The sequence below is a fragment of the Dendrobates tinctorius genome, unplaced genomic scaffold (assembly GCF_039654945.1).
Source record: "Dendrobates tinctorius isolate UK_male_01 unplaced genomic scaffold, ASM3965494v1 ptg000084l, whole genome shotgun sequence".
Taxonomy (NCBI): Eukaryota; Metazoa; Chordata; class Amphibia; order Anura; family Dendrobatidae; genus Dendrobates; species Dendrobates tinctorius.
In genome coordinates this window covers 22,875,593-22,894,696 of record NW_027361752.1, presented here as the reverse complement: position 1 = coordinate 22,894,696, position 19,104 = coordinate 22,875,593, and positions in this window count along the sequence as shown.

Here is a 19,104-nt window from a genome sequence, read left to right as displayed (position 1 = left end):
AACTTCTGTGAAGCACTAGGGGGTTCAAAGTGCTTACCACACATCTAGATAAGTTCCTTAGGGGGTCTAGTTTCCAAAATGGGGTCACTTGTGGGGGGTTTCCATTGTTTAGGTACATCAGGGGCTCTCCAAAGGCAACATGACACCCGCAGACCATTTCATCAAAGTATGCATTCCAAAACGTCACTACTTCCCTTCCGAGCCCCGACGTGTGCCCATGCAGTAGTTTTCTCCCGCATATGGGGTATCAGCGTACTCAGGACAAATTGGATAACAACTTTTGGGGTCCAATTTCTCCTGTTACCCTTGGTAAAATAAAAAAACTGGGGACTAAAAGATCATGTTTGTGGAAAAAATATAATTTTTTTATTTTCACACCCGGGCGTTATAAGCTTCTGTGAAGCACTGGGGGATTCAAAGTGCTCACCACATATCTAGATAAGTTCCTTAGGGGGTCTAGTTTCCAAAATGGTGTCATTTGTGGGGGGTTTCCACTGTTTAGGCACATCAGGGACTTTCCAAAGGCAACATGACACCAGCAGACCATTCCATCAAAGTCTGCATTCCAAAACGTCACTACTTCCCTTCCGAGCCCTGACATGTGCACATACAGTAGTTTTCTCCCACATATGGGGAATCAGGGTACTCAGGACAAATTGGAAACAACTTTTGGGTTCCAATTTCTCCTGTTACCCTTGGGAAAATAAAAAAAATTGGGGACTAAAAGATCATGATTGTGGAAACAATATGATTTTTTTATTTTCACGCCCGGGCGTGATAAGCTTCTGTGAAGCACTGGGGGGGGTTTAAAGTGCTCACCTCACACCTAGATAAGTTCCTTAGGGGGTCTAGTTTCCCAAATGGTATCATTTGTGGGGGGTTTCCACTGTTTAGGCACATCAGGGGCTTTCCAAACACGGCATGGCGTCCAATCTCAATTCCAGCCAAAAAAAGTAAAATGGCGCTGCTTCCCTTCCGAGCTCTGCCATGCGCCCAAATAGTGGTTTCCCCCACATATGGGGTATCAGCGTACTCAGGACACATTTCACAATAACTTTTGGGGTCCTGTTACCCTTGTAAAATTAAAAATTGAGGGTGAAAAGATCATTTTTGTGGAAAAAATATGATTTTTTAATTATACGGCTGTACGTTATAAACTTCTGTGAAGCCCTTGGGGGTTCAAAGTTCTCACCACACATCTAGATAAGTTCCTTTGGGGGTCTAGTTTCCAAAATGGTGTCATTTGTGGGGGGTTTCCACTGTTTTAGTACATCAGGGGCTTTCCAAACGTGACATGGTGTCCGATCTCAATTCCAGCCAAAAAAGTCAAATGGCTCTGCTTCCATTCTGAGCTCTGCCATGCGCCCAAATAGTCGTTTACACCCACATATGGGGTATCAGCATACTCAGGACAAATTGCACAATAACTTTTAGGGTCCTGTTACCCTTGGGAAAATAAAAATTGGGGGTGAAAAGATCAATTGTTTTTGGAAAAAACATGATTTTTTAATTGTACGACTGTACGTTATAAACTTCTGTGAAGCCCTTGTGGGTTCAAAGTTCTCACCACATATCTAGATAAGTTCCTTGGGGGGTCTAGTTTCCAAAATGGGGTCACTTGTGGGGGGTTTCCACTGTTTAGGTACATCAGGGGCTCTCCAAACGTGACATGACGTCCGATCTGAATTCCAGCCAATTTTGCATTGAAAAAGTCAAACGGCGCTCCTTCCCTTCTGAGCTCTACCATGCGCCGAAACAGTGATTCCCCCACATATCAGGTATCGGCGTACTCAGGACAAATTGCACAATAACTTTTGCTGTCTAATTTCTCCCGTTACCCTTGGTAAAATAAAAAAAATTGGACCTGAAATAATTTGTTTGTGAAAAAAAGTTAAATGTTCATTTTTTTTTAAACATTCAAAAAATTTCTGTGAAGCACCTGAAGGGTTAATAAACTTCTTGTATGTGATTTTGAGCACCTTGAGGGGTGCAGTTTTTAGAATGGTGTCACTTTTGGGTATTTTCTATCATATAGACCCCTCAACGTGACTTCAAATGTGATGTTGTCCGTAAAAATAAAATGGTGTTGCAAAAATGAGAAATCGCTGGTCAACTTTTAACCCTTATAACTTCCTAACTAAAAAAAATTTGGGTTCCAAAATTGTGCTGATGTAAAGTAAACATGTGGGAAATGTTACTTATTAAGTTTTTAGCGTGCCATATCTCTGTGATTTAAGGGCAAAAAAATTCAAAGTTGGAAAATTGCAAAATTTTCAAAATTTTCGCCTAATTTCCATTTTTTTCACAAATAAACGCAATTTATTTGAATGAAATTTTACCAGTATCATGAAGTACAATATGTCACGAGAAAACAATGTCAGAATCACCGGGATCCCTGGAAGCGTTTCAGAGTTATTACCTCATAAAGGGACAGTGGTCAGATTTGTAAAAATTGGCCTGGTCATGAACGTGCAAACTATCCTTGGGGGTTAAGGGGTTAAGACACCGGCCCGCTACCGAATAATCCCACACCTTGCCCTGGGGATGATCCAGGATGATTCGATGACATCACTGTGCCGCGACATCCAAAGAACTCTGCATGCACCTTCTCCAACAAGATGCAGACCGGAAATGACATGCGTCTTGCCAGAGATCCATTCAGGGCAGGGAAGATGACAACTCTTCTGCTTCTGTCTCGGGTGGCGCACACTGCAATTGCATTCACGTGTGATAGACGCGAATGCAATCGAGAGCAGGGTGGCCGGGATGCATGCAGAGAGAGGAGTGAGCGATGTCAGTGACTGACATCAGTGCCTGCGCATAGGCCGTAACTGTGCTGAATATCCGTGGCCGCAGTAACATGTCGGGCGACCGCAGACATTCAACATTTTCAAAGTGAGCCCCCTCATGTAGGCAGGAGGCGGCGCATTAGAATCATCACAGAATCATCATAGAATCGTAGAGTTGGAAGGGACCTCCTGGGCCATCTGGTCCAACCCCCTGCTCAAAGCAGGATTCGCTAAATCATCCCAGTCAGATGTCTGTCCAGCCTCTGTTTGAAGACTTCCATTGAAGGAGTACTCACCACTTCTCGTTGCAGCCTGTTCCACTCATTGATCACTCTAACTGTCAAAAAGTTTTTTCTAATATCTAATCTGTGTCTCCTCCCATTCAGTTTCATCCCATTGCTTCTAGTCTTTCCTTGTGCAAATGAGAATAAAGTTGATCCTTCTACAATGTGACAGCCCTTTAGATATTTGTAGACAGCTATTAAGTCTCCTCTCAGTCTTCTCTTTTGCAAACTAAACATTCCCAAATCCTGCAACCTTTCCTCATAAGACAGGGTTTGCAGACCGGTCACCATTCTGGTTGCTCTTTTCTGAACTTGCTCCAGTTTGTTGATGCCTAACCTTCCTACCCCTTGCCCTGGCACACATGTACACACGGATGGCACACTGATGTTAGACCCCTCTCAGGCGTATGCTTTTTTAAGCGGACGTGTAAAGGGGGCCTAAGGCTGCAAACAAATAAGAAGGCAAATCAAACCAGACAGCCAGGATTGCAAAAATGCAGATGAAGCGAAATGTCAAAATTTGCCTCATCTCCACTTATGCATAGTGAAATGACTACCAACAGGGGAAGACATGGGACAGTTTCATTTATAAGACATAGCAAGTCTCCTTGGGCAGGCATATTTTATAAACACCCATGTATAGCTCATTGTCATTAAGGTTTACGTTGGGCTAAAACGGTGACGACAGCACAGACAGAGGGAACTTTTTTATGGCCTGTCTATACAGGTAATGAAAATTGAATGGCTTCTGAAGGAAATTAGTCAAAAACATATTGGCAAAAGGAGTGCGGCAGCGAGCATTTAATCTTCCTGATAATGCTTCAGCATAGGTGTCATCCTTAAATCAAACACTGTCACACCACCTTATTGCTTCTGCTGAGGATTAAAGAAGCCAAATAATGCTTGCTTGCATTTTGTTTGATAAATGTCTCTGACTTCTTCTGACTTGAGAGTCTGACATACTCTTCATCTAAGTCACAGGAGGCCAAAAGTACGCAATGCACTTACTATTTGCTCCTACCTCCCATCAGGCTCAACTGCACAATGCTGAAAGATCAAACAATTGGAGAGTGTCCTGAATATAAAGTATTTTCATTGTCTGTGCATGTAGAAGGAAGAGTACAGTGCTGGAAAACTGGGAGGTGCAACTATTTTTTTTTTTCTCTTTTGTGAGGGCTTTTTTTCCGCTCCTTCCAAAAACATTAACTTTTTTTTTTTTTTTGCACAGAGCTTGTTTTTTTGTGATGGTTTTTAAAGACAAGGCAGCATCCACTTTATCACGTAATTTACCAAAAAGCTGGAGAAAAAAATACAAACTGGGTGAAATGCTAAAAAAAGCAATTCTGTCATTGTCTTTGGGCTTCATTTTTGTGACAAGCACCATGAATCTCCAGGCCAGTATGATTATGACAATACTAAAGTTTTATACAGTATATATACTCATGTATAAGCTGACCCGAGTATAAGCCGACACCCCTAATTTTGCCACAAAAAACTGGGAAAGCATATTGACTCGCGTATAAGCCTAGGGTGGAAAAAGCAGCAGCTACTGGTAAGTTTCAAAAATAAAAATAGATACCAATAAAAGTTAAATTAATTCAGACATCAGTAGATTAAATGTTTTTGACTATCCATATTGAATCAGGAGCCCCATATAGTGCTCCATATAATGCTTATGATGACCTCATAAGATGCTCCATACAAAATACACCCCTTATAATGCTGCACCAAGGTTAATAATGGCCCCATAAGATGCTCCATAGAATAATATGCCCCATATGCTGCTCCATAAAGGTTATGGCCCCATAAGATATGCCATAGATTATGCCCCATATGCTGCCCCATAAAATGCAAAATGAGGTCACTTTTGGGGAGTTTTCATTGTTTAGGCATATCAGGGGCTGTCCAAACGCGACATGGCTTCTGCTCTCTATTCCAGTCATTTTTTAGCTCAAAAAGTCAAACGCTACTCCTTCCCTTCCGAGCCCTGCCTTGTGCCCAAACAATAGTTTTTTTCCCACATATGGTGTATCAGCATGCTCAGAAAAATTTACACAACATATTTTGAGGTCTATTTTGTTCTTTTATCATTGTGGAAATAAAAAAAATTGGGGCTAAAAGTACATTTTTGTGGGAAAAATGTGATTTTCTTATTTTCATGGCTCTACATTATAAATTTCTGTGAAGCATTTGAGGGTTCAAGGTGCTCAACACACATCTCTACATATTTCATGAGGGGTCTAGTTTCCAAAATGGGGTCACTTGTGGGGAGTTTCCACTGTTTAGGCATATCAGGGATCGCGAAATGGCGTCAGCTCTCAATTATAGCCTATTTTTAGTTTAAAAAGTAAAATGGTGCTCATTTCCTTCCGAGCCCTGCCATGCAACCAAACCATAGTTTTCTGCCACATATGGGGGTATCAATGTGCTCAAGAGAAAATTACACAACAAATTTTGGGATCCACTTTCTACTGTTACCCTTGTGAGAATAAAAATTTTGGAGCTAAAAGTAAATTTTTGTGGTAAAAATTTGATTTTCTTATTTTCACGGCTTTATGTTATAAACTTCTGTGAAGCATCTGAGGGTTCAAGCTGCTCATCACACATCTAGACCTATTCCGTGAGGGGTCTAATTTGCAAAATAAGGTTACTTTGTGGGAGTTTCCACTGTTTAGGCACATCAGGGGCTCTCCAAATGCAACATGGTGTCAGCTCTTGATTCCAGCCATTTTTTGTCATGGGCACTAATCGGTCATGTGCACACAGCACGGATCCGGTTAAGCCTGAGACGAGAGGGGCTGGGTTGCACCCCACAGGCTACCCAGGAGTGAGCGTACCCACAGGGTTGCAAGACCTGCGGCATGTGACCGCAGGGGGCGGGACTGGGAGTGGAGTCTGCCACGACACTCACTGGGGAGACAGCAGACAGTGCCGGCAAGAAAAGGTCAGCCAAGCCGAGGTAGGGACCGAGAGGGCAGCAATGGTACCAAAGAGAGTATAACAGAAGAGGAGTCAGATGCAGGCCAGGGGTCAGAACCATGGAGGGCGGACAATATACAAGAGGGACAGACGAGGCGAGCAGTCAGAGTGGAGCAGGGGTCAAGTACCAGGCAGACAGCAAACAGAACAGAATCACCAGACCCAAACCAAGACAGGAGGACGGACCGGATCAGCAACAGGAAATAAAACACAGAGCAGGCTTAAGGCACAAGCTCACACAAGGGTCAAACTACTCAGCTGAGGGCAAAAGTATAATTGACAGAGTTTGGAGCTTCTCAGGGCTATAAGAAGACCTACCTGATCCAAAGAGAGGCCACAACCTTTAACCCCTGACGTGCAGGTCCAAAACCTGCACTAGGATCATGACATTTTTTAGTTCAAAAAGTCAAACAGTGCTCCTTTACTCCTGAGCCCTGCCGTGTGCCCATGGAGTGGTTTTCCTCTACATATGGGGTATTGGCATACTCAGAAGAAATTTCACAACACATTTTGTGGTCCATTTTATCCTGATACTCTAGTGAAAATTAAAAATTTGGGGCCAAAGTAAAATTTTTATGAAAAAAGTAAAATGTTCATTTTTTCCTTCCATATTGCTTTAGTTCCTATGAAGCACCTGAAAGGTTAATATACTTCTTGAATGTGGTTTTGAACAGTTTGAGGGTGCAGTTTTTAGGTTGGTGTCACTTTTAATAATAATAAATAATAATAATCTTTATTTATATAGCGCCAACATATTCCGCAGCGCTTTACAGTTTAACAGTTTCAAAACACAAGTCATAAGTAACAACGTTAACAATACAATAATTGAAGCAAAATAAGACGAAATAAGACGACCCTGCTCGTGAGAGCTTACAATCTACAGTGAGGTGGGGGAGATACAAAGTACAGGTGTGTAGTTACAATTGTGTATTTACAATGAAGGTCCAGCCATCTTGAGGGAGTGAGGGATGGATGGAGATAGTGAATGGGCTACACAAGCACACAGAGAATTACTTTGATCAGTGAACGCGATAGGCCGCTCTGAACAAGTGTGTTTTGAGGGAGCGCCTAAAACTATGCAAATTGTGGTTAGTCCTGATTTCTTGGGGTAGAGCATTCCAGAGGATAGGAGCTGCATGGGAGAAGTCTTGGAGTCGGGAGTGGGAGGTACGGATTAGTGCAGAGGTTAGTCGAAAGTCGTTTGCTGAGCGCAGCGATCGGCTAGGCCGATAGACAGAAATGAGGGAAGAAATGTAAGGGGGTGCTGCACTGTGGAGAGCTTTGTGGGTGAGAACAAGTACTTTGAATTGGATCCTATAATGAATGGGCAGCCAATGTTAGGACTGGCGAAGAGCGGATGCGTCCGAGTACTGATTAGCCAGATGGACGATCCTGGCCACTGCATTAAGTATGCACTGGAGGGGGGATAGTCGAGTGACGGGGAGGCCAATTAATAGAGCATTGCAGTAATCCAGGCGGGAGTGGATCAATGCAACAGTGAGGGGTTTTGTTGTTTCCATAGTGAGAAAAGGGCGGATTCTAGAGATGTTCTTTAGGTGTAAGCGGCAAGAGCGGGCAAGAGATTGTATATGGGATGTGAAGGAGAGATTGGTGTCAAACAAAACACCCAGACAGCGTGCCTGCTGCCGGGGTGTTATTGTAGTACCATCCACGGAGAGGGAAATGTCAGATTTAGGGAGGTTAGTAGACGGCGGGAGCAGAAGAAGTTCAGTTTTAGAGAGGTTGAGTTTCAGATAGAGAGTGGACATGATGTTGGAGACTGCGGACAGACAGTCACTGGCGTTCTGTAGTACAGCGGGGGTGAGGTCGGGGGAAGATGTGTATAGTTGTGTGTCATCAGCATAAAGATGGTACTGAAAGCCAAATCTGCTGATGGTCTGTCCAATTGGGGCTGTGTAGAGAGAGAAAAGAAGGGGACCAAGGACTGAGCCCTGAGGTACCCCAACAGCAAGAGGAAGAGGAGATGACGTGGAGCCAGAGAACAAAACACTGAAGGAGCGGTCAGAGAGATAGGATGAGAACCAGGAGAGAGCAGTGTCCTTAATGCCTAGTGATTGGAGCCTAGAGAGTAGGAGATGGTGGTCAACAGTATTGAAAGCTGCAGATAGGTCAAGAAGAATGAGCAGAGAGTGGTCACCGTTACGTTTTGCTGTCAGAAGGTCATTGGTCACTTTGATGAGTGCAGTTTCAGTCGAATGTAAGGGGCGGAAGCCAGACTGTGAAGGGTCTAGAAGGGAGTGAGAGGAGAGGTAACGGGTAAGGCGGGAGTAAACTAGGCATTCCAAAAGTTTAGAGATGAAGGGGAGATTGGAGACTGGTCTGTAGTTGTTTGTGCAGGATGGGTCGAGAGCAGGTTTCTTTAGTAATGGAGTAACAATGGCGTGTTTGAAGGAGGATGGGAAAATGCCCGAGGAGAGGGAGAGATTAAAGATTGTAGTTAGGTGGGCTGTGACGACTGGAGAGAGAGACTGGAGGAGATGTGAGGGCATGGGGTCGGTAGTGCATGTAGTCGGACGAGAAGAAGAGAGGAGTTTGGAGACTTCTTCTTCTGTGATGGGATCAAATGTGGAAAGTGAGCCAGGGGAGATGCAGGAAGGGATGGGAGTCACAGCACTTGGTGGTTGGGAGCAGATGTCTTGACGGATATTATCTATTTTTTCTGTAAAGTGGGAGGCCAGGTCGTCAGCACAAATGTCTGTGATAGGGGCTTGTGCTTTAGGCCTGAGGAGGGAGTGAAAAGTGTCAAAAAGTTTCTTGGGGTTGTTGGCTAGTGAGGAGATCAGGGTGGTGAAGTAGGTCTGTTTGGCGAGGTGAAGGGCAGCGTTATAGGTTCTTAACATAAATTTGAAGTGGATGAAGTCTTCTGGTGTGCGGGTTTTTCTCCAAAGGCGTTCAGCACTCCTGGAGCATCGCTGGAGAAGCTGAGTTTGCGATGTGAGCCAGGGCTGTTTTACTATGTGTTTGGAGGTTCTGAGGGTGAGGGGAGCTACTTGGTCAAGGGTGCTTCTAAGAGTGTCATTGTAGTGATGAACAGCCAGATTAGGACAGGAAAGAGAGGAGATTGGGGACAGTGATGAGCGTAGGGAATCTGAAAGTGTCTGAGGGTTAATGGCTTGTAGATTTCTGAATGTGTGATAGGTAGGAGTGTGCTGGGGTGGATGAGGATTTGTGAGCGTGAAGGAGAGAATGTTGTGGTCAGAGAGTGGAAGCGGTGAGTTATTTAGGTGGGAGATTGAACAGAGCCGTCAGAAGACCAGATCAAGGGTGTTACCGTCCTTATGTGTCTCAGAGATTGAATGCTGTGAGAGGCCTAGAGAGGTGGTTAGTGATAGAAGCTGGGATGCAGATGTGGAAGTAGGGCTGTTAATGGGGATGTTGAAGTCTCCCAGGATGAGGGTTGGTAGTTCTGAGGACATGAAGTGCGGCAGCCAGGCTGAAAAGTGGTCAAGGAAGTGGGTGGGTGAGCCTGGGGGCCGGTATATGACCGCTACCCTGAGGGAGAGGGGACGGAAGAGCCTGATGGTGTGGACCTCAAAAGAAGGGAATAAGAGTGATGGAACTGGGGGATGACCTGGAAAGTGCATTGTGGGGACAGGAGTATGCCGACTCCACCACCATGTCTGTTTGTGGGTCTCGGGGAGTGAGAGAATTGTAAGCCACCGTAGGAAATGGCAGCAGGAGAGACAGTGTCAGAATCCTGAATCCAGGTTTCAGTGAGGGCCAACAGATTAAGAGAGTTGTTCAGAAAATAGTGGTGTAGGAAAGGAAGCTTGTTACAAGCAGACCGTGGATTCCAGAGGGCACAATTAAAAGATGTAGATGAGTTGAGTATTTTCTGTCATATAGACCCCTCAAAGTCACTTCAAATGTGATGTGGTTCCTAAATAATAGTTTTGTAAATTTTGTAGGAAAATGAGAAATTGCTAATCAACTTGTAACCCTTGTAACTTTGTAACAAAAAAAAATATGTTTCAGAAATTATGCAGATGTAAAGTAGACATGTAGGAAATGTTATTTATTAACTATTTTGTGTGACATACTCTGGTTTAAGGGCATAAGAATTTAAAGTTTGAAAATTGCTAAATTTTCAACATTTTTGCCAAATTTCCAATATTTTCACAAATAAACGCAAGTCTTATTGAACAAACTTTATTACTGCCATAAAGTACAATATGCCTTGAAAAAGCATTCCCAGAGTCAGTGGGATCCGTTGAAGCATACCAGAGTTAAATTACCTCATAAAGCTACACTGGTCAGATTTAAAAAATTTGGCCTGGTCATTAAGGTCAAAATTGGCTCCGTCACAAAGAGTTAAACATTTTTGAAAAAATTTGTAAAAAAAAGAAAAAAGTTTTGCTTTGCCATTTTCTCTATTTTTGTCAAAGGAGGGATGAGGGCTTTTTTTTGCATGGTGAACTGATGTTCTCTTTTAATTTTGGGATGAATATGACATTTTGATCACCTTTTATTGCAAGTTTTGTGAGAAGTGTGACTCAACAGCGACAATTTTGGTGTTTTTTTCTGGTGTGGTTTAAATAAATTTATATTTTGATAGATTGTGCTATTATAGATGAAGGAGCACTGAATATGTTTTTTTTTCATTTCTTTATTTCTAAATGGAGGAAAAGTGGTGATTTTATTTTACCTTACATGGACTTGACCCTGTGATCATTTTAGCTCCTGCAATGCTTCAGCAGGCCCCCAGCTGCCATGGGAATCCGTTGGCACCTTGTGATCACTCAAACGGTAGGGAAGTATGGGGTCGATGGGCTTCAGAAGAAACTGACGAACGATGACTGCGGCAAGCAAGAGGTTAGGCTAGTTTCACATTTGCGTTTAAGGCCGCAGCGGCGGCCTGCTCATGGCCGCCGCTAAGCCCCACCCCCTGCCGTGCCTCCGCCAGTAGCTCCGCCTATGTGCGCATGACACTGCATGCGTACTGCGTCCCCTATCTTTAGCACTGGGGATGCAGGCCGTGCGCAGCTATGCATTTGGCGGCGCATGCATCCTTTTGACGCTGCGCCGAGCGCACCAAATTGCAACCTGTTGTGTTTGGCGCTAGTCGGCGCAGCGTCAAAAGGACGCATGCGCCGCCAAACGCATACCTGCGCACGGCCTGCGTCCCCAGTGCTAAAGATAGGGGACGCAGGACGCATGCAGCGTCATGCACCCGTAGGCGGAGCTACCGGCGGAGGCGCAGCAGGGGGCGGGGCTTAGCGGCGGCCGTGCGCAGCCCAACGCTGCGGCCGTAAACGCTAATGTGAAACTAGCTTTAAACTGCTGCAGTTGTAGCTTGTTCGGGCCACAGCAATTATTCTTGGGTTCAGTACATGAATGGCACTCACTGACAAATGGTTAAAGATACCTGTCACTAGTGGACTTAAAAAGAAAGAGATCAGGAAAAGTTAGTAAAAAGACAATAATGGTTGTTTAGAAAACACATGTTAAATTAAAAGGAGGTCTGTGTTCAAGTCCCTCAGTCACAAATCAGAACATTTCTCTCTCTGGAGAACAAAACACATCCGGGTATCACACTGAAAGTTATGTGATTTCAATTGCAATTCTTCATTTCTCCTGAAGAGGCGCTGCAAGAATATATATCAGTAATCGTCTTATTACAAAGGTGGCCATAATAACTTGCTGCCATGTAAAAACTTCAAAAAAGACTGCACAGAAATATGTGCAACATCCATCCATACCCGCTACCTGTACACTTGTATCACCTTGCAGTTGTCCCCCAATGTAATGCTCTTAAAGGAGTATGGACCAAACCAGTGATTCTAGTTATTGCAGTCATTGACACAACAGTGGCCATTGTAATATGTAGTCACAGTGCCCCATGCATGTATCTTCATCATTATCCTGCATCTGCCAGTATCTGCTTGGCAATGTTTATTTTCAGCAGTCCCTGGTTTTGCTAAAAGCATGGCAACAACTACTTGGAGTCATCCCATAGATTTCTTCGCTCTAGTTGTTTTGATTACTCCAAAACCTGCTTTATTGGATTTGTCATAAATAGTGTTGAGCATTCCGATACCGCAAGTATCGGTTATCGGCCGATATTAGCTGTATTGGAATTCCGATACTTAGTTCCGATACTTTTTCATATCGAATACCGGAATCGGAAGTTCCCATAATGCTAGGAGCCTGCTCGATTTGATTCAGCCAATGGGGATCCTCAGAAGTGTGGGCACATCCTGTTAGGCATGTAGGCATGTTAACTACTGGCATGGTTGTGATTGGCTGCTGAAATGATGTCATGATGGACTATAAAAACCGCTGCAGCCGCCATTTCTGGTCACTCTGCTGTGAATTCAGTTAGGGACAGGCTGCTGTTGAAGACTGTGAGGGACAGTTAGAAATAGCGATTCTAAAAACAATATTGTGCTTTATCCAGGCTACATAAACCACCACTGTAGCTTTCTTTTGCCTAGCAGCAGTGTTCACAGCTGTCTGCAAGGGCTGTGTGAGTGCAGACCCACGCTGTGTAGTGTGTCCTGCAGGCACGTCTGCTTGTAGGCCGCCCAGCGTGTGTCTCTGCCTCATACACATTTTTCTTTTATTGCTGCTTTTTTTTCTCCTGTATAGTGTGCTTCCATACGTATCCATATACGTTGGTTGCAAACACTAAAGGAGTGGACAGCGGAGCCTTTCAGCAGCCTTTCAGTGCTATAGCCCATTTCTCTGCACTGTTTTTGGCTGTCTGATAGGTCTCTCTGTGTGTGAGTGCAGCTCACGTTGCAGTGTGTTCTACAGCCACTGCTAGCTGTAGTCCGCTCAACGTGCGTCACTGCCTCATACATAGTCCTTTTTTTGCAGCTAATTTAGGCCGGTTTCACATTAGCGCATTTTCAGCGCGCGCACGGCCGGGGGTAGCTCCGCCCCCGAGCCGGCTCTCTGCCTGGCGTGCCCGCCCCTTGCTTGTAGCGCCGCCTACTAGCGGACAGCGGCGCCTGCGATCGGCGCACCCTATCTTTAGCATAGGGTGCGCAGATCGTGCGCAGGCCGTGCGCTAGTTGCGCTTTGACCTGCGCTGCGCACTTTTGACGGTGCGCCGTGCGCGCCAAAATCCGAAAAGTTTGATTTTGGCGCGCACGGCGCACCGTCAAAAGTGCGCAGCGCAGGTCAAAGCGCAACTAGCGCACGGCCTGCGCACGATCTGCGCACCCTATGCTAAAGATAGGGTGCGCCGATCGCAGGCGCCGCTGTGCGCTAGTAGGCGGCGCTACAAGCAAGGGGCGGGCACGCCGGGCAGAGAGCCGGCTCGGGGGCGGAGCTACCCCCGGCCGTGCGCGCGCTGAAAATGCGCTAATGTGAAACCGGCCTTAGCCAGATTTTTGCTCCTATATTAGTGTGCTTCCAACCGCATCCATTGTCATTGGTTGGTTGCAAACACTATATAGGATTAGATAGAGGAGCCTTTTTGCTGGCTTGTGCCCTTCAGGGCCAGCCAGACTAGTATCACCCTATTTTTTGGAGCCTCATCAATTGCATTGTAGGTTAGCTTCCTGCATTGTAATCGCTCCAAAAAGTTTGTGATACTATAGCTTTCAAACATTGGTCACATTCTTTTCTTCCCCCCCCCCAAAAAAAAAGGAAATAAAGTTCACCAAACACTCCACTTTAGAGTTGTGTAGGCCACATTAGATCATATTAAAGTGTAGTACACACACTCTTAGCCAAATTATTGTTTCTTATACTGGTTAGCAGGTGTTCAGGAATAAGAACACTAAGCCACCCCTTTTTTACTTTTCTGCCTATCTTTATCAGTCTACCAAGATGAAGAAGGCAGGGAGTAAGGCACGTGGTCGTGGCCGTGGAGTTTCAGCAGGGAGAGGACGGGGGGATTCAGCAGGGAGAGGACGTGGGGATTCGGTGTCTGCTGCGGCCACCAGTGACCCGGCATCCCCCACTTTTACCAGGCAACAGTCCTTCATGCGCAGCTTTGTAGGACCTCGCCGTACCCCACTGCTGCGTGACGAACAAATTGAAGCCGTTGTCGGATGGATGGCAGCTAACGCATCCACTTCAATGACTTCCGCATCCTCCCAAGGCCAGAGCACTGAAGAGCAACCATCTGTCTCTTCACCACCTGCCAAATTGCCCAGGCAGTCTGAGAGCCCTGGACAGGAGCCATCTCAATCTTTACTTCTGTTCTCAGAATCTGTTGGCTTGGAAAGAGGTGGCCAGCCAAGCAGCATTCTAGAGCGTGAAGAAGAGGGAGTATGCAGTGATGCGCAACTGCTTTGTCCCTCTGAATCTGAAGAGGCGGGTGGGCCAGTGCCTATTGTCAGCACACCTCAGTTGCTCATCTGATGATGATGAGACTCAGTTGCCAATTTCTGGTGCGTACGGTGCTGGCGAGACAACCCAGGACCAGCCGGTGCTTGAAGAGGGGAGTGGAGATGATGAGGTCCTTGACCCATCATGGCGTCAGCCACAGGAAGGTGGTGGGAGCAGCTCTATGGAAGACATTCCCCGAACGGCCAAAAGAGGAGGGAGAGGGCGGGGGCAGACTTGGTTGCCTGTAGCCTCCACTTTGGCACCCGTGAGGAGCAATCCTCTTCCAAAACACAAAACGGGCGCTCCCAGGACTTGCAGTGCGTGGTCTTTTTTTGACACAGTTGCAGATGACATTTGCTTTGTCAAATGCAAGCTGTGTCATCAGAAAGTGAAACGAGGGAAAAATGTGAGCAACCTCAATACCACAAATATGTGGAAACATGTGCGTACCAAGCACGAGGTGGAGTTACACAGACACACTGAAGATGTAGGCCAACCTTCAGCAGCACCTACCACCTCTTCAGCTCGTGTTGGGGCCTCTTCCTCCAGCTCACACACAGCTGGTTCGGCTTCCTCACTGGAACGCCATGGAAGAACCACTGCCACTGTTGTCCAGAGACCCAGTGAAATTCCACCCACTGAACCACGTTCGCAGTCATCAGCACACTCCCAGGACACTCACCAGCAATCGGTAGCACAGGCATGGGAGAAAAAGCGGCCATACTCGGCAAACCATCCCCGAGCACTGGCTCTGAATGCCGGCATTGCCAAACTACTGGCCCTTGAGATGCTGTCATTCAGGCTGGTGGAGACTGACACCTTCCGGAACTTTATGTCATTGGCAGTTCCACAATACAATGTGCCCAGCCGCTTTTATTTCAGCAGGCAAGCCGTCCCTGCCCTGCAAAAGCATGTGGAGGGAAAAATTAAAAATGCGCTACTAAATGCCGTCAGTAGCAAGGTCCACCTGACCACCGATGCGTGGACCAGTAGCCATGGACAGGGACGATACCTTTCCCTCACTGCCCATTGGGTCAATGTTGTGGAGCCGGGTACAGATCTGGAGAGTGGCTCTGTACGTATTCTGCCAACTCCAAGGATTGCAGGAATGCAGTCTGTACATATTGAGTCCTCCTCCTACTCTAGTTCCTCGGAATCAGCACTGCGTGAGCCTGTTAGGCCAGATATGAGCACAGGTGTGGCCAAACGTCAACAGGCCGTCCTTAAATTAATTTCTTTGGGGAATCGGAGCCACACAGCACAGGAGCTCTGGAATGCCATCAAGCAGGAGAGCGATGTGTGGTTTGTGCCAGCGAATCTCCAGCCAGGTTTGGTAGTGAGTGACAATGGCCGAAATCTAGTGGCAGCTCTGGGCCTAGGCAACCTCACTCACATACCATGTCTGGCACACGTGCTCAATTTGGTCGTGCAGAGCTTTCTGAGGGACTATCCGGATCTTGATGCACTGCTGCACAAGGTTCGCCTAGAGTGTGCTCACTTGCGGCGTTACAGCATGGCAAGATCGCGCATTGCATCTCTGCAACGACGATTCCGCCTGCCAGAACATCGCATCATATGTGACCTCCCCACCAGGTGGAATTCAACGTTACATATGTTGGAGCGGTTGTGTGAGCAGCAGGCAGCAGTAATGGAGTACCAGCTGCATCAGGCGCAAATAAGTCGCACTGTGCGCCGGACACACTTCACCACCACTGAGTGGGCCACTATGAGGGACATCTGCCAAGTTTTGCGTGCCTTCGATGACTCCACGCGGATGGCCAGTGCAGATGATGCACTAATCAGCATGACTGTCCCCCTCATCTGTCTGCTTCAAAAAACCTTACAAGCACTAAGTGAGGAGGCTTTTGAAGAGGTCGAGGATGAGCAGTCAGAAATGCCATCTGCTTCTGGCAAATCTGCGCAACGTGCTTCCACACAAAGGCCCAGGCAGGGGACACTTAGTGAGGAGGATGACGAGCAGTCAATGGAGGAGGAGGAACACATCTCTCCAGAGGAGGGAGGTACACAGGGCTCTAGTAGTCAGTGTGAACAGCGAGGGTGAGGTGATGCTGAGCAGGCAGAGATGCTGCCTCAAGCTGGGGACAGCGTTTCCGGTCCAGTTGGCAGTCTGCAGCACATGGTTGATTTCATGCTGCAGTGCTTGTTAAATGACCGCCGCATCGCCAACATTCTCCACACGGCTGATTATTGGGTGTACACCCTCCTAGATCCTCGCTACCGGGACAACTTACAAAGCCTCATACCACAGTTGAACCGGGAGCGAAAAATGCGGGAGTACCAAGAAACACTTGTGCAGGCCATCATGTTCTCCATTCCCCCCGCAAGTGTTGCTGGTAGTGCATTTCAAAGCAGCCATGTGGGTAGAGGCAGTGGAGGAAGCTCTGCACAAAGAGGTAGCAGAGGCAGTGCCGCAGGACAAGGCAAGGCCAGTATGGCCCAAATGTGGAAAAGTTTTGTGGGACCGCCACAAACGGCTACACCATCACAGACGGCTCCAGTCAGCAGGAGGCAACGTTTCCGTCAGATGGTGACAGACTACTTGTCGTGCCCTGTTAGTGTTCTCCCAGACGGCTCTTCCCCGTTCAAGTATTGGGTCTCTAAGCAGGATACATGGCCAGAGCTTAGCCAATATGCATTGGAGGTGATGGCTTGCCCTGCTGCCAGTGTATTATCGGAACGTGTCTTTAGTGCTGCAGGTGGTGTGGTAACAGACCGTCGCATGCGACTATCCGCCGATAATGTTGACCGGCTTACTTTTGTGAAAATGAACAAGGCCTGGATCTCACCTGAATTTGCCAGTCCTCTTCCAGAATAAATAATTGGCTGGCAACAGGATCCAGGTCTCCTGTTTTTTTCATGTTTCTATGACCTGAACTTTATTTCCTGGGCTACAGCAACGCCCGTTGTTGCTCAGAAGTGCTGTCCGCACAGACAAAACACTCGCTCATGTGTAAGTGGGGTTCGGTAACGTCAGCTGATCCCCTGCTGTGTGTATGGCAAAGTGTCCTGCTCCCTCCACAGTCAAACAACCTCAGATTTACACCTGGCTCCAAGTAGGCCTCAGCCTACTACCTGATTTTCCCTGGGCTCCGACACCGCCAGTTGGTGCTCAGAAGGGCTGTGCGCACAGACAAAACACTCGCTCATGTGTAAGTGGGGTTCGGTAACGTCAGCTGATCCCCTGCTGTGTGTACGGCAAACTCTCCTGCTGCCTACAACTTCTGACTACCTCTGATTTAATATGTTCTCTGATTTGCCCTATGTCTCCACTCTGTTTTGAGTATTTCCTCCGGCCTACAACACCGCCTGTTTCTGCTCTCAAGTGCCGTCTGCACAATCCACACTTGTTCCTGTGTTACCTGGGTCCTGTAACATCTGCTCATGTCCAGAGGTGAGCACGGCAATGTCTCATGCTTTGTCTACATTCCCACTACTTGTAGTGGAAATGTGGACAGAGCAGGAGACATTGTCTGACTCACCTCTAGGGAGAAGCTGCTGTTACAGAACCCCAGTAACACAGGAACAAGTGTGGGTTGTGCAGACGGCATTTCAGAGCAGCAACTGGCGTGGTTGGAAGCCAGAGGAAATACTTGAAACAGAGTGAAGACAGAGGCCTAATTGGAGTACGTTGACAGTTCTTAGTAGTCTAGAAACAATCGCAAACTGCCACCAAGTAGGCCTCGGCCTACTACCTGATTTTCCCTGGGCTCCGACACCGCCAGTTGGGCTCAGAAGTGCTGTCCGCACAGACAAAACACTCGCTCATGTGTAAGTGTGGTTCGGTAACGTCAGCTGATCCCCTGCTGTGTGTACGGTAAACTGCTGCTGCCTCCAAATTCAAACAACAGTTGTTGCTCGGAAGTGCTGTCCACACAGAAAAACACACTCGTTCATGTGAAAGTGGGGGTCAGTAACGTCAGCTGATCCCCTGATGTGTGGAGGGCAAACTGCTGCTGCCTCCAAATTCAAAATACCACAGCTTTACACCTGGCTCCTAGTAGGCCTCGGCCTGCACCCTGATTGTCCCTGGGTTCCAGCAACTCTAGTTGGTGCTCGGAAGTGCTGTCCACACAGAAAAACACACTTGTTCATGTGAAAGTGGGGGTCAGTAACGTCAGCTGATCCCCTGCTGTGTGGAGGGCAAACTGCTGCTGACTCCAAATTCAAACAACGTCTGATCTTAAATTGCCTCCAAGTAGGCCTCAGCCTACAAAATGACTATCCCTGGGCTCCAACATCGTCAGTTGTTGCTCGGAAGTGCTGTCCACACAGAAAAAAACACTCATTCATGTGAAAGTGGGGGTCGGTAACGTCGGCTGATCCCCTGCTGTGTGGAGGGCAAAGTGTCCTGCTCCCTCCAAAGTCAAAATACCTCAGCTTTACACCTGGCTCCTAGTAGGCCTCGGCCTGCACTCTGATTGTCCCTGGGTTCCAGCAACGCTAGTTGGTGCTCGGAAGTGCTGTCCACACAGAAAAACACACTCGTTCATGTGAAAGTGGGGTTCGGTAACGTCAGCTGGTCCCCTGCTGTGTGGAGAGGAAACTGCTGCTGCCTCCAAATTCAAAATACCACAGCTTTACACCTGGCTCCTTGTAGGCCTCGTCCTGTACCCTGCTTGTCCCTGGGCTCCAACAACGCTAGTTGGTGCTCGGAAGTGCTGTCCACACAGAAAAACACACTTGTTCACGTGAAAGTGGGGGTCAGTAACGTCAGCTGATCCCCTGCT